Consider the following 12043-nt stretch of genomic DNA (forward strand, 5'->3'; position numbering starts at 1 on the left):
GCACTTCAGAGAGCTCAGGGCCTGATGTGCTCTCCAGAGAGGCAAACCATTCCCAAAGAAATAAGAGCTCTCAATTCGTCCCACCCTCCCCTTCCCCTGCTGTGTCCACAAGTCCGTTCTCTACAACTGCATCTCTTTCCCTGCCCTGCAAATAGGTTCATCAGTACCATTTTTCTAGATTCCATATACACGCGTTAATATACGATATTTATTTTTCTCTTTCTGACTTACTTCACTCTGTATGACAGACTCTAGGTTCATCCACATCACTACAAATGACCCAATTTCGTTCCTTTTTATGGCTGAGTAATATTCCATTATATATATGTACCACATCTTCTTTATCCATTCATTTGTCAATGGACATCTAGGTTGCTTCCATGTCCTGGTTATTGTAAATAGTGCTTCAATGAACATTGGGGTACACTGACATATATACACTACCATGTGTGAAATAGATAGCTAGCGGGAAGCTGCTGTATAGCACAGGGAGCTCAGCTCAGTGCTCTGTGATGACCTAGAGGAGTGGGATGGGGGGGGTGGAGAGAGGCTCGAGAGGGAGGGGATATATGTATACATATAGCTGATTCACTTTGTTCTACACCAGAACCTAACACATTGTAAATCAATTATACTCCAATAAAAAATAAATTCAAAAATTTTTTAAAAAGGGAAGAAAGAAAGAATAAGAGCTCTGAGAGGCCTTGCTCATCTGTTCCAGGGTGGCAGGGCCTGGCTCCTGGGAGGCCCTGCCCCTGGAAGGGCCGAGACTTATCCTTTCTCACTCAGCTGCTCCTGGCACCCTCCCCAATCCCTACAAGTGGAATCCCTCAGAGCCCCTCTGAGAAGTCCACAGAACCCTATGGATTGGTTTCTCTCTCTGTCTTAGGAGAACAAGTCATTCCTCCATGATCTAAATTGCTTTGTGGTTTCACCCTGCTGTAACCTCTTTTGAGCATACAGAAATGCCCAAGTCTAGGCGTTTAAGAAACAAGACATTCTTCTTCTTCTCACATCCCTTCCCCCTTCCAGGCCCAAGCTTCTCCAAATGTGTTTCTTACCCCCAAACATCCCCTCCCAAGCTTTTCCTCACTTTTCTCCTCTGTGCCTCTTGGAGAGTACTTGGTGCCTAGCAGTGGATGGCTGGTTAGGACAGTGGGGCTGGTGTCTTTCTGGAAAGAGGGGTGGGAGGACAAGGGCCTCCCTCCAAAGGGAACCAGGGTAAGCAAAGGCACTGATGGCAGAAGTGAGTTTATTGTGAAAAGGACCCAGGGCCACTGGGCTCACTGGAGCCAAAGGGTTCAGGCGGGAAGGAGGCATCATGAGAGAATAGAAATTATCAAAACACATTGACCCTCAACTATTTAGACAAAACCTAGCCCTGTATGCTTTGCCTTGGAGCCCTCACCCCATGAGCATTCCATGGGGATGAGCTTAATGGCTGGAGCATTTGTAGTAAGAACCCCAACCCTTGTACCTGATCAAACACTGCTTTAAACTTTAAGCAGGATCATTCTAGAACACACTTCTCCTTAAGAGTTGTGTGTATATATGAGTCTTATCTGCAAAGAAACTATTAGCTCCTCTAGGACAAGGATCAGATCTCCCCTGGCATTGTTTTTCCTTCTCACCAACCCCTCCATCCCAGGGCAGCACTGGGTGTGCAGTAAGGAGGTCACATGCTGTAACTGTGGGAAAAGCCAGGCTCGGAGATGCAGGCTTGCAAGAAACCTGGGCTTTAACCCTGGACCTAATTATCCTGTGACTTTGGGAAAGTCACCTAAATTCTCTGAGCCTTTCCTTTCTCACCTATAAAGTGACACTTGAGCTACTTTACTTCTTTAATGGAAAATCAGCTTGAAAATGGTTTAAATTAAAATATACTATTCAAATCTTAGGTGCTACAGACCTGGCATTCACACATTCTATGCTCCATCTTTGACTGCTTGCAAGAGACCCCCAAATCCCATGGTATGACAAGAATTAACCATGTTGCTGGGATCTGAATTCCTTCAGGGGCCAATAAAGCTGAGGCATCTGTGTTCCTAGTGGGTGAGCCTAGCTGACTGGCCAGCATCCATCCTTCCCAAGTGCACCCCACACCTCTCTTTAGAAATCCGAAGGAGCAATGGCTGTTTCTATGTGTGTCATCTCTGTCTTCATAACATGTCTTGAATTCCTCCACCTGCCCACCCTGGTCTAACTAATCGCCCTTGGGCTGTTGCAACACCCTCCTAACTAGTTGTCTTACTTTTAGTCTTCATTCCTGATGGTCTGTTCTTAACACAGTGGCTGGTATTCTTGAAAATCGTAAGACAGATTCTGTCATCCCTTCATTCAAACTCTCCCATGTCTCCCCAGCCTCCCCACCACGTCCAGGGCTGTCTGAGGGTACAGAGTGCTGTGGACAGCTCCTGGATGGTACTGAGTAAATATTGGTAGAAATAATAAATGATCTGTACTGCATTTGTAGAAAGAGGGAATTATACATGACTGTGTTTTTCATGTGTTTGAGATTCACAAGAGCCTCAGGATATAATCTCACAGACGTCAAGACTTTCCCATACTACAATAGTAAATAATCCATACATATTTAATTGTATGTGGAAGTGAAGTGAATGACACCTAAATCCACATTTCCAGACAATGCCCAGAATTGGTGTACAAATAAATCCAGGATTGTGCATTGAAGCATGAGGTTAGCACACATGCAACCCAAGAGAGGATGGGGTCATGGGACAGAGTGAGATGGTAGGGGTCCTGGACAGGCACAGAGAGCCCTCCTGGAGGTGGTTGGGCAGGACGGTGATCACTGCCCACAGGGGAGAGGAGCTACTCCGGGTGACTTGCTAAGAGAATTCTGCGGAGCATGTTAATTTCTGTGGGACTTCAGAGGCCCCATAACTCTTGGAGATTAATAAGAATCTGGGAAGTATCTGTCTTTGCCGGCTGCTTTCATTTGCGCAGTAATAAAGCTCGCCTTTCTTGTTTAATAAAAACAATGTGGAAACAAATGGTTCTGTGCACAGTGGAACTTTAGAGAAATGAATTCGGTGGAACAGAGGCAAGCATTTCATCACACTGCTGGCTCCCCAAATCCAGAACAGAAGCCATGTTTCCTCTCTCCCACCCACTCTTGCACACCTCACCCTACATTTTGGTGGTGCATCTGGACCACTCCCTGTTGCAAAGGGCTGGTGTTTCAGATGGAGAGGGACAGGCAATTCCTCTGCTTCTGCTGGCCTGCACTTATTCCTCAAACAGAGGAATCCAGGGCTTGGCTCCTGAGATCCCAGTGGCTGGAGGGAGGTGGGTGGAAGCCCAGTCCAAGGCTGGCAATAAATATGATGAAAAGGCACCAGCTCTCCTGCAAAGGGAAAAAAACAAACGTGCCTGTGAAGAGTGAAGAGTAACGGGCTGAGAAATGGTTTAGAGGTATCACTGGAAAATGGATCACTAATGGGTCCTGGGGAAAAGTTGGTTCACATCGCCCATTTGTTTGTACAACATGCACCGGCAGATGACACAGGGAGGACAGACAGTCCCCATCCAACTGCCTCCACCAGTAACAAGCACCTGCTAAACAAGCCATCGCTCTGACCCCAACAGTGCTTCTGATGTCCCCCACCCTTAGTTTCTCAACTGAGGACACGATCTCCCAGCTTAAACGTACCATAAAAGCAACAGGCTTTGCTAGAAGGTTATGCTTCCTCTTTAAGGTCCTGTATGACCATGTGAAAAGTGGTACTAAGGCTGGAGAGTATCTAAATGATGCTTTATGACGAGGAGAAAGACTAGTGGACAGCCTCCCACTGTGGGAGAAACTGAAAAATACAGGATTTTTTAACTTCCTACTATGTGCCCTACCCCACTGGCCACCATCCCCAGGGCAACACATGAATCACAGTAATGAATTAGAACCTCTTTAAACTAGACAAGTAGTGGGTCTGGTCTATCTGCACTAATGAAGATCTGATTTATTAACCATCTTTAAAGAAATGCAGTTTTATTACTTTCAAGTATAAGCATTGATTCATATCAAGTGCCAACAAGTATTGCCAAGTGGAGGTCCTGATGGCCCTGCCTTAACAAAAAGATAAGATTAATTTGTAATTAACGGCATCCATTTGCATGGAAACAATTAATGGGCTAAAGTCCTCATAAAAACAGTGCAATCTATTAACTAGATTAATAATGCCCCTTTACAATCTCAGAAAACTTATTAGTTTTTTCCAGAAAAGGCAAAGGTCAGCTCTTCGGGAGCTTGGGGGCTATGCTGAACCCAGAGAAAATTATAAAAGATGCCCGAGCTTGTTTGCATGGTCCCCAGCTCCCTTATCTCTTTTTCCTTCTCAGTTGCTCTCAGTTGGCATTTATTGAGGGCAACTAAAAGAAATTTAAAGAGAAAAGTATAGGATAATCTTTGACCTCAAGGAGCTTACAGCTTGGTTGGGAAGACAAGACACAGACATACTAAAATATTAGAGAGAAATTCAAATGCTTGATCAAACATGAGTAATAAGTAATGAGTAATAAGTTCCAGAAGTGGTTGAACCCCTTAGTTGTGCTAGTCCCTGTAAGAATCCCTTGACATGTGTATGTTAATATGTAAGCAAGCCTGGGAGGTAGGCATTATAGTTTCCTTTCCCAATGCACAGATAAAGAAACTGAAGTACTGAGTGCTCTATACCTTGTCCACAGTCACACAACTGATAAGATATGTTATAACTAGTCCTCAGAAATGACCCCACAATGAACCATACCCACTGGCATTCACACCCCTGGGTGGACTCATCTTCTTGAAATGGGGATTGTTCTGTGACTCACTTTTGACCAACAAGAGTCTTGCAGAAGTGGTGGCTTGTGACTTCTGCAGCTAGATCATAAGAAGCCTTACACAGTCTGCCCAGGCCTCTGCAAAAACTTCCTCTAGGAGAAACCAGCCACTGTGTAACAAGTCCAACTACCCTGAGACTGACATGCTGTGAGGAAGCCCGAGCTAGCCACATGGAGAGGCTATGCAGGAAAAGAAAGATGCTTAGGAGGTCCTCAGCTATTGTAGCCATGCCCACTAAGGTCCCAGACATGTAATTAAAGACTCCACCTTGGAAACAGAGCCCAATTGAGCCTTCAGTTAACGCCAGCACCAGCCACCATCTGACTACAACCACAAAAGAGACCCCAAACAAGAACCATCCAGTTGAGCCCAGCCAATCCAGAGAACCAATAAAATATGAGTTTTTTCCCTTATGATTCTCTGCAATAGATAACCAGAACTAGTTGGTAAAATTTGAATGACAGCAGTATAATTCCAGAGTTACAAAGCGTAACCAGCATTCCAGACCAGCAGTTCAGTATCATAGACCACTGTGTGATAATTGCATGTGTCTGTCCACCTTATTCCTTAGTTTGGAGAATCCCAAGCAGGCCTGCTCTTCCATTCAGATTCCTGTCTTCTAAGAATGGTATTCAGTCTGTGAGCTTCAGAGACGCAGTAACCCTGCTCAGCTTCTGTGGATCGGCACCCATGACACAGGTACTAAAATACACAGCAGAGGGCAACTGTACCTGTCCTAAAACCCATTTTAATGCCCTCCTTGCAGCTGCTGTGAGAGTCTGTCCTGAGTACCCTACTCTGACTTACGTCTCTCTGGTCTGAGCCCCAGACCCTGGTCCCTACTTTTAAGTTCATCCTCCCCTCTCCCTAATATCCCGTTACCCCGCTGGATTCATGGGGGTTGGGCTACTGAGTCGTCTGGTACTTAAATTTGCTTTAGAACTAGGCAGGTGTCACTCTGAACTCAGATGAATTTATACAGAGTCTGACCAATCCCTGGACTTTGGTCTATATTGGTCAACCCTCCAACAAAAATGCGTCCTTGCTAAATAAAGCTTTGTATTGTGGCCTATTCTGGCTTTGGGGTCTGCTGGCCCTAACAGCACCAACCAGAGGCTGAGACCCATGTACATTAAGGTGGACAAATAATGACAACAGCTCAAAATGTTATACTGCCTTGGCTGCCACCAAGGAAAGTGCATATTGTCAGAGTCAGTCTATTACTAATACAATGAAGCTCCTATTATAAAATTCCTGACATCCATACATTATGGTCTAGATACTTTGATGAATCTCTTTTCAAAACCCCTGGACATCCCACCAGGTCAGTTTCTCTGTGTACATATACCAATGGATTGATCTCTGGTGACTGTCTACATCTCCAAGACTTTATTGGGATTCCTTTCTATAGCTTAGAACAAAACCAGGAGTTCAACTGGAGGATGAGGCTGTAACAAAAGAAGGATGTTCTTTAACGTCTCCCTCCCGCTTCCTCTCAGCTGTCCACACCTCCCAGCCCAGAGGGCTCTAAAAGAAAGCTCCAGATGAAAAACCTCCCTCCTGGAGATGCATGCGACAAGCAAGTGCACAGTACATGTGGAAGGTGGAAGATAACTTCCTGGAGACATCACTGGCTGAAGGCTCTGGCTAAGTCCCACTGAGGCAAATCACACAGCCAGGGTCAGGAGCCCTGATCTGGAGGTGACACCCTGAGTATAAACTTGGACTCTATTCCTTCCTTACTCTGCAGCTTCAAGCAAGTTCTTTAATGTCTAAGACTAGTTTCCTCCTCCATAAAATAGGGTTAGTAGTGCTTACTGCATACAATTAAATGAGAAAATATTAATAAAACTCTTACACAAAACATTAAATGGTATCTGGTAGCAATGGTAGCATATATGCGCAGTTTTCATATTTTTGCATCAACTTGTAAGTTTTCAATATTTGGCCACAAATTGTATCTCCAGATTTAATTCAAATGCATAGAGTAAAAAAGTTCTCATATCAGATTTTATTGAATCCTCATAAAATCACTACCACAACTACACTTCTCTTAATGATGAAAATGAGATCTGGAGAGGTGCAGTAACTTGTATTATCATCTCAATTTTGCAAGTTAAGGATCTAAGAGCAATGATGTGGCCAAGGTGGCCTAGCCCCCTGAAAAGAGAAGAAAGGTTTGAATCCTATCTTTGAATTTGAGATTTGATTCCAAGCCCATGACCCTCCACCCTGACCTCACTAATGTAACAAGTCACCTCTCCACCAACAGGCACTTGTTGGAGCACCTACTTTCTACCCAGTCCTAGAAAAGATATGAGAAAAAAATTCCCAGGCCCTCTTCTGAACAGTTGTTGATCTAGAAGGAGAGACAAGGGAAATGTCAGCATTATGATTGTTTTAATGAATACAGAGAATATTTTTAGATGTGTTCCAAGTTTAAGAAGGCCTATAGCAGTTCCAAAATAAGAAGAGAGAGTAAGACCTGGAAGATAGATATTGGGGATGTATGTCAGGGCCATTCCAGGGAAGGATGGGACACTCAAATTAGAGGGTTTCTTTGCAGAGCATTTATTACAATGGGGCAGGTAGGGTGACGAGGAAGCAAAAGGAGGGCCAGGAAGAGCAGCAGTGGAGCTGTGACAGGCCTCAGACTAAAGGGATGAGGAGAGGGAGGCGTCAGGGGCACTGAAAGGGAGAGAGGCTTGTGTAGAGCACTGACAGGGACAGGACCTTACAGTGACAGGCAATGTGGTCCCAAGGGAGGGAAGGAGGAGAGGAAACACCTTGACTCCACATTAATTCCTTCCTTATTGGCCCAACCAACCGGAAGCCAGAGGGCTCACGTGCCTGCTGATGTACAGGGCATCCTTCAGGGCAGAAGGCAAGTGAGCAATGGATCTGGAGGGCCAATGGGAGATATACAGTGTAGAGGGCTCTGAATTGTGATTGGAGACTCGTTAGATCAGGAGAAGAAAGTTGAGGGAGCTAGCATTTGAAGGCAGAATGAAGATGTGAGACCAGTAGAAGGCAGTGGATGGCTTCATTGGGCTGGGTGGGCTTGGTAGGGGAAGAGTGGGATTTGAGGCTAGGCCAAATGTTCCGAATCACGGATTAGATCATCAGATCATCCAGCATGATGCCCAGCACATAGTAGGATCTCAATAAATCTTTTTGAAGAAATAAAGCAGCACAACCATTAAATACGTGGCTATGAGAATGTGGGATGCAGCAAAGGAAAGCCCTCCCTAGATCCTACATGGGAAGGGGAGCTAGCGCAGGCAAACAGGGAGAACAGGCTTCGTGCCTTTTTCTCTTCCTGGCCTCTCTTTGTGGAATCACTGCCCTACTGCAGAACTTTATGGCATATACCCCATCAGGGCAGATATAGCCTAATGAGGCCCAGCAGAGCCACATTTCCTTCAAAGAGAGTCTAATTCTAGGGTTTTCACCCCACTTTTATCTTGAGCAGTAGCCCAAGACACTTACATTGGGATTACTGGAAGGAGGGTTTCTGGGTGGTAGAGGGCACAGCAGGGCAGAAAAGAGCAAGGAGGGAGCCAAACAAAGAGGCAGGGTCTCTAGACCACAGTCTGAAGGTGGACTGTGCCAGCAGGCTCCTGCCCCGACCTCAGACCTAAGGGCTTCCTCTCTCCCCGCTCCAAATTAACACTCAGGGCTGGGACTCTCCACCATCAGTGTAATAACACAGAGAAATCCTATTTCCTTTGTGTTTGAGTCTCCATGGGACCTTGTGCTGATGTGTCCATTAAATATTCATGGAATGAACAGAGTAGAAGGGAAGAAGGCAGGCAGGAAGGGAGGAGGGGATTCTCGAATGGTTACGCACACCAAGCCCATCAGTGAGGATATCCTAACTACCACTCATGTCTCTCCAGGACAACACAGGGTGCTGTTGAGAAGACAGGAAAAGAAGGCTTAGCTCAGTTGGGGGACAAGACTGTGTTAAAAGGCATTCGCCAACTACCACCATTAAATGGCAGGCTGAGTAACACGGAACTGGTCAGAAATGTAAAAAATGAATGCATGAAAAGTACAGGTCAGGGGAGTGTGAAACTGAGTGGCTCAAAGGATTGCATTCTATTTTGATAGGATGAGCGAATGGAGGAAGGTTTCCCAGGTGAAGGATACAGCCTGGATGAAGGCAAGGAGGTCAGAACAAAGGAGGCCCGTGTCCAGACAGATGCTCTCAATTCACATCTACAAATATTCACACACACACACACACACACACACACACACACACACACACACACACACACACACACACACACACCAGGACTGGCTAAGGTACAGGGGATTGAAGATTAGAAAGACAGAGTCCCTACTCTCCAGAAGCTGCCAGATTGTTACCAGTTCTGAGAATCTAGGAGTGGTGAGAAACTAGCCAGGCCTCTTACCCCAAAGATTCTTTTCAGGGAACGCTGGAAGGCTGGTAGCCTGGCTTCTGCTCAGACATCCCCAGATAGGGGTTGACATAGGGTCATCTTGATTCTCTCTTGGACAGTTTTAATTGATAGAAAGTTTATTCTATAATAACTTAAACATCCCAGTTGCTCCCACATATTGTTGTTTTTGTTGTCACAGTCATCATCATGATTATGACATGATTATTATTACGAATATGCCTCTTAGTTTCTCCATGCCCGCTTCTCTCTGTGGACTCTCTCAGGACACCAACAGACTCTGCAAGAGTGTTGGGGCCACCGTCCTCCTGGGCAGGACCTACTCTGATGGCCCTACTCTTTCTCGGGTGCAGGGACTTCAGATCAGGGAAGCCCCTGCTCCCAGCACCTTTGTCCTCTGCCTTGGTCACAGTGGGAAACCCATCGAAGGCTCCAGCCTAGCAGGAGAGCCTATGTTTCCGAGAGTCACGTGGCAAGAACTGTCATGAGAAATGGCAAGTGAAATCTCAGAGCCCCACCCACCACCTGCCCTGTTGACACCACCCTTTGAAATCTGTGGGAAGTAGGAAATTGCTCATCTTCTTTTAATCAAGGACACTTTTTAAGATGCTTAAGTACAATACTAGTTAAAAATGGGCAGTTTTATATAAAGAAAAGGAGAAAAAGTACAGCAGGAATGTAAAGTATATCAGATTGAATTAGTTTTTCTTGTCACAGCATGTAAACAAATCTGTTTAATTAGAACACCTTGTTTTTATTGCCTTCTGAGCAATTTTTCCATAATGAGGAGAAAAATAAGATAGTGAGGAAGGGATTCTGAAATCTCTCAGGGACCCCCAGAGATCTTCTCTGCTTCCCCTAATGAACCAGCTCCTGGGGTGCTCCCCTGCCTTCCCCATAAGTGCCCCTGGCACCCTCTCTTCCCACTCATCCCCTCCCCCAGCTGCCTTCATTTGCAAAGATTACAGCAGATTTTATGCACAGAGGGGAGATGAGGTGTGGTCTCTGACATAACTTGGGACCCCCAAAAACTGGAGAGAGGGAAACCCTCAAAGTCCCCAAGGCTCCAATAGAAGCTGGCAGAAAGGAGAAAGCCCTGGGCTGGAGTCCAGCATCTGGTCCTGAACCTGGTGCTGAGCGGGGGCTGTGGGTTCTGTCCCCCTGCTTAGGCCTCTGACTCTGCAGTTATGTAGGGGAGAGACCCCTGCCAGTCCCCACACTCAAGGATTCAGACTTGTGTTTTGGACTTCATGCTACCCTACACACCCGCCTGGTACACAGAGGCCTAAACCAGGGGAGCTGAGAAGGATTTATAGAAAGCAGCTGGTTGCCCCTCAGCCCGCTCAGGCCCAGATGACACCCCGGTCTGCCCACCTGCAGTGGTTCTCACCTCCCCTCCCCAATGCGCGCACATCCTCACACACACACCCATGCTTCTTCCCCCACCCCCGTCGTGGCACTCACACCTGCAGGGGTGTGAGTATTTGTATTTTTGGTTTCTGGTTGGTTTCTGAACAAGCAGAAGATTTAAGCTTCTAATCCATCTGTTGGGTGCAAAGCATAATATATTCTGGGAGTGGATTAGGGGACTAAATTTGGGAAATGTGTTGTCAAAATGTGGTTTTGCAATGCAAGCTTATTGATGAGGGTGTCATTTGGAGTCTGAAGGCCTTTTGGAAGTCGCTGTGTGAGGAGGGGCAGGGGCTGGGAGGAGCGACAGGTGTACAGAACTCACCCTCCACAGAACGGTGGAGGTGGAAAATTCCTTCTGGGGTACCCCAATCACCACTTTCTGGACCCTCCCCTGTTTCTGCTCTCCTGTAGCAGGACCCTCTACCTTTCAGGATCCCTCCCCTCCATAGTAGCACCTTCAGGATACTGACATATTTATTCACACTCAGGAGTGACATCTAATAATAAAACATAAATCTCGACTTCTTTCTCGAGTGTGTGCATTTTAATGACGTTCAAATCTTATGTTCTCATAGTAGGAATGCAGGCATCAACCAACATTTAGAGATGATACTGGGAGTGGAGACAGACCGGGAGACCCACTTCCCAGACCCAGACCCAGACACAAGCGCTCACTGGTGGCCTCTCAGTCATGTGACACCTGGGATCAGTTTGATCATTAGAACACAGATACCCATGGACATGTTGCCCACGGACGTGGCTGATAAATGGCTTCAGTCTATCTTGTTCCTGACACTAACCTCCATATCCCTCTCCTGTGCCCCCAGCCTCAGATAGGGGTCATGGGAGTGTGTAGCTTGGGATGCAGAAGTCAACTGCAGACTTGGGAGAACTAAGCAGCAGCCATAGGGTTACAGGGTTAGAGAGTAGGTGGGGCTGAGGGATATAGGCTGGGGGTGGAGTAAGCATCACAGAACCCATCACTCACCCATCTAGGTGGAACTGGACACATCACAGAAAAACAACAGGGTCCTAAGAGAACATCTACAGCAAAGTAGCAATCCCCAGCATCCATGACTGGTAACTACCAACCTCCAATAGATTATCCCCAGGGAGGGAGAGCTCACTACCTCTCAGAGAGGCTGACCACCATGCTCCTGGTGTGGAATGATGAGACGGAGGAGAAAAGACTGACCCTTGATACGTCAATAGATCAGAAAGATCAGATTCCAGTCTCACTATAAATTTGATATAAACGGTTAGGATGAAATCTCCCCATCAAACCCACCCTGCCCTTTTCCCAGCTGACTTGAAGATGGGGCTGAAACCTCTTCCAGTTTGTAGGCTTTGCTCATAACTAACTCCT

Source organism: Balaenoptera borealis (genome assembly GCF_965194805.1).
Source record: "Balaenoptera borealis genome assembly, chromosome: 14".
Taxonomy (NCBI): domain Eukaryota; kingdom Metazoa; phylum Chordata; class Mammalia; order Artiodactyla; family Balaenopteridae; genus Balaenoptera; species Balaenoptera borealis.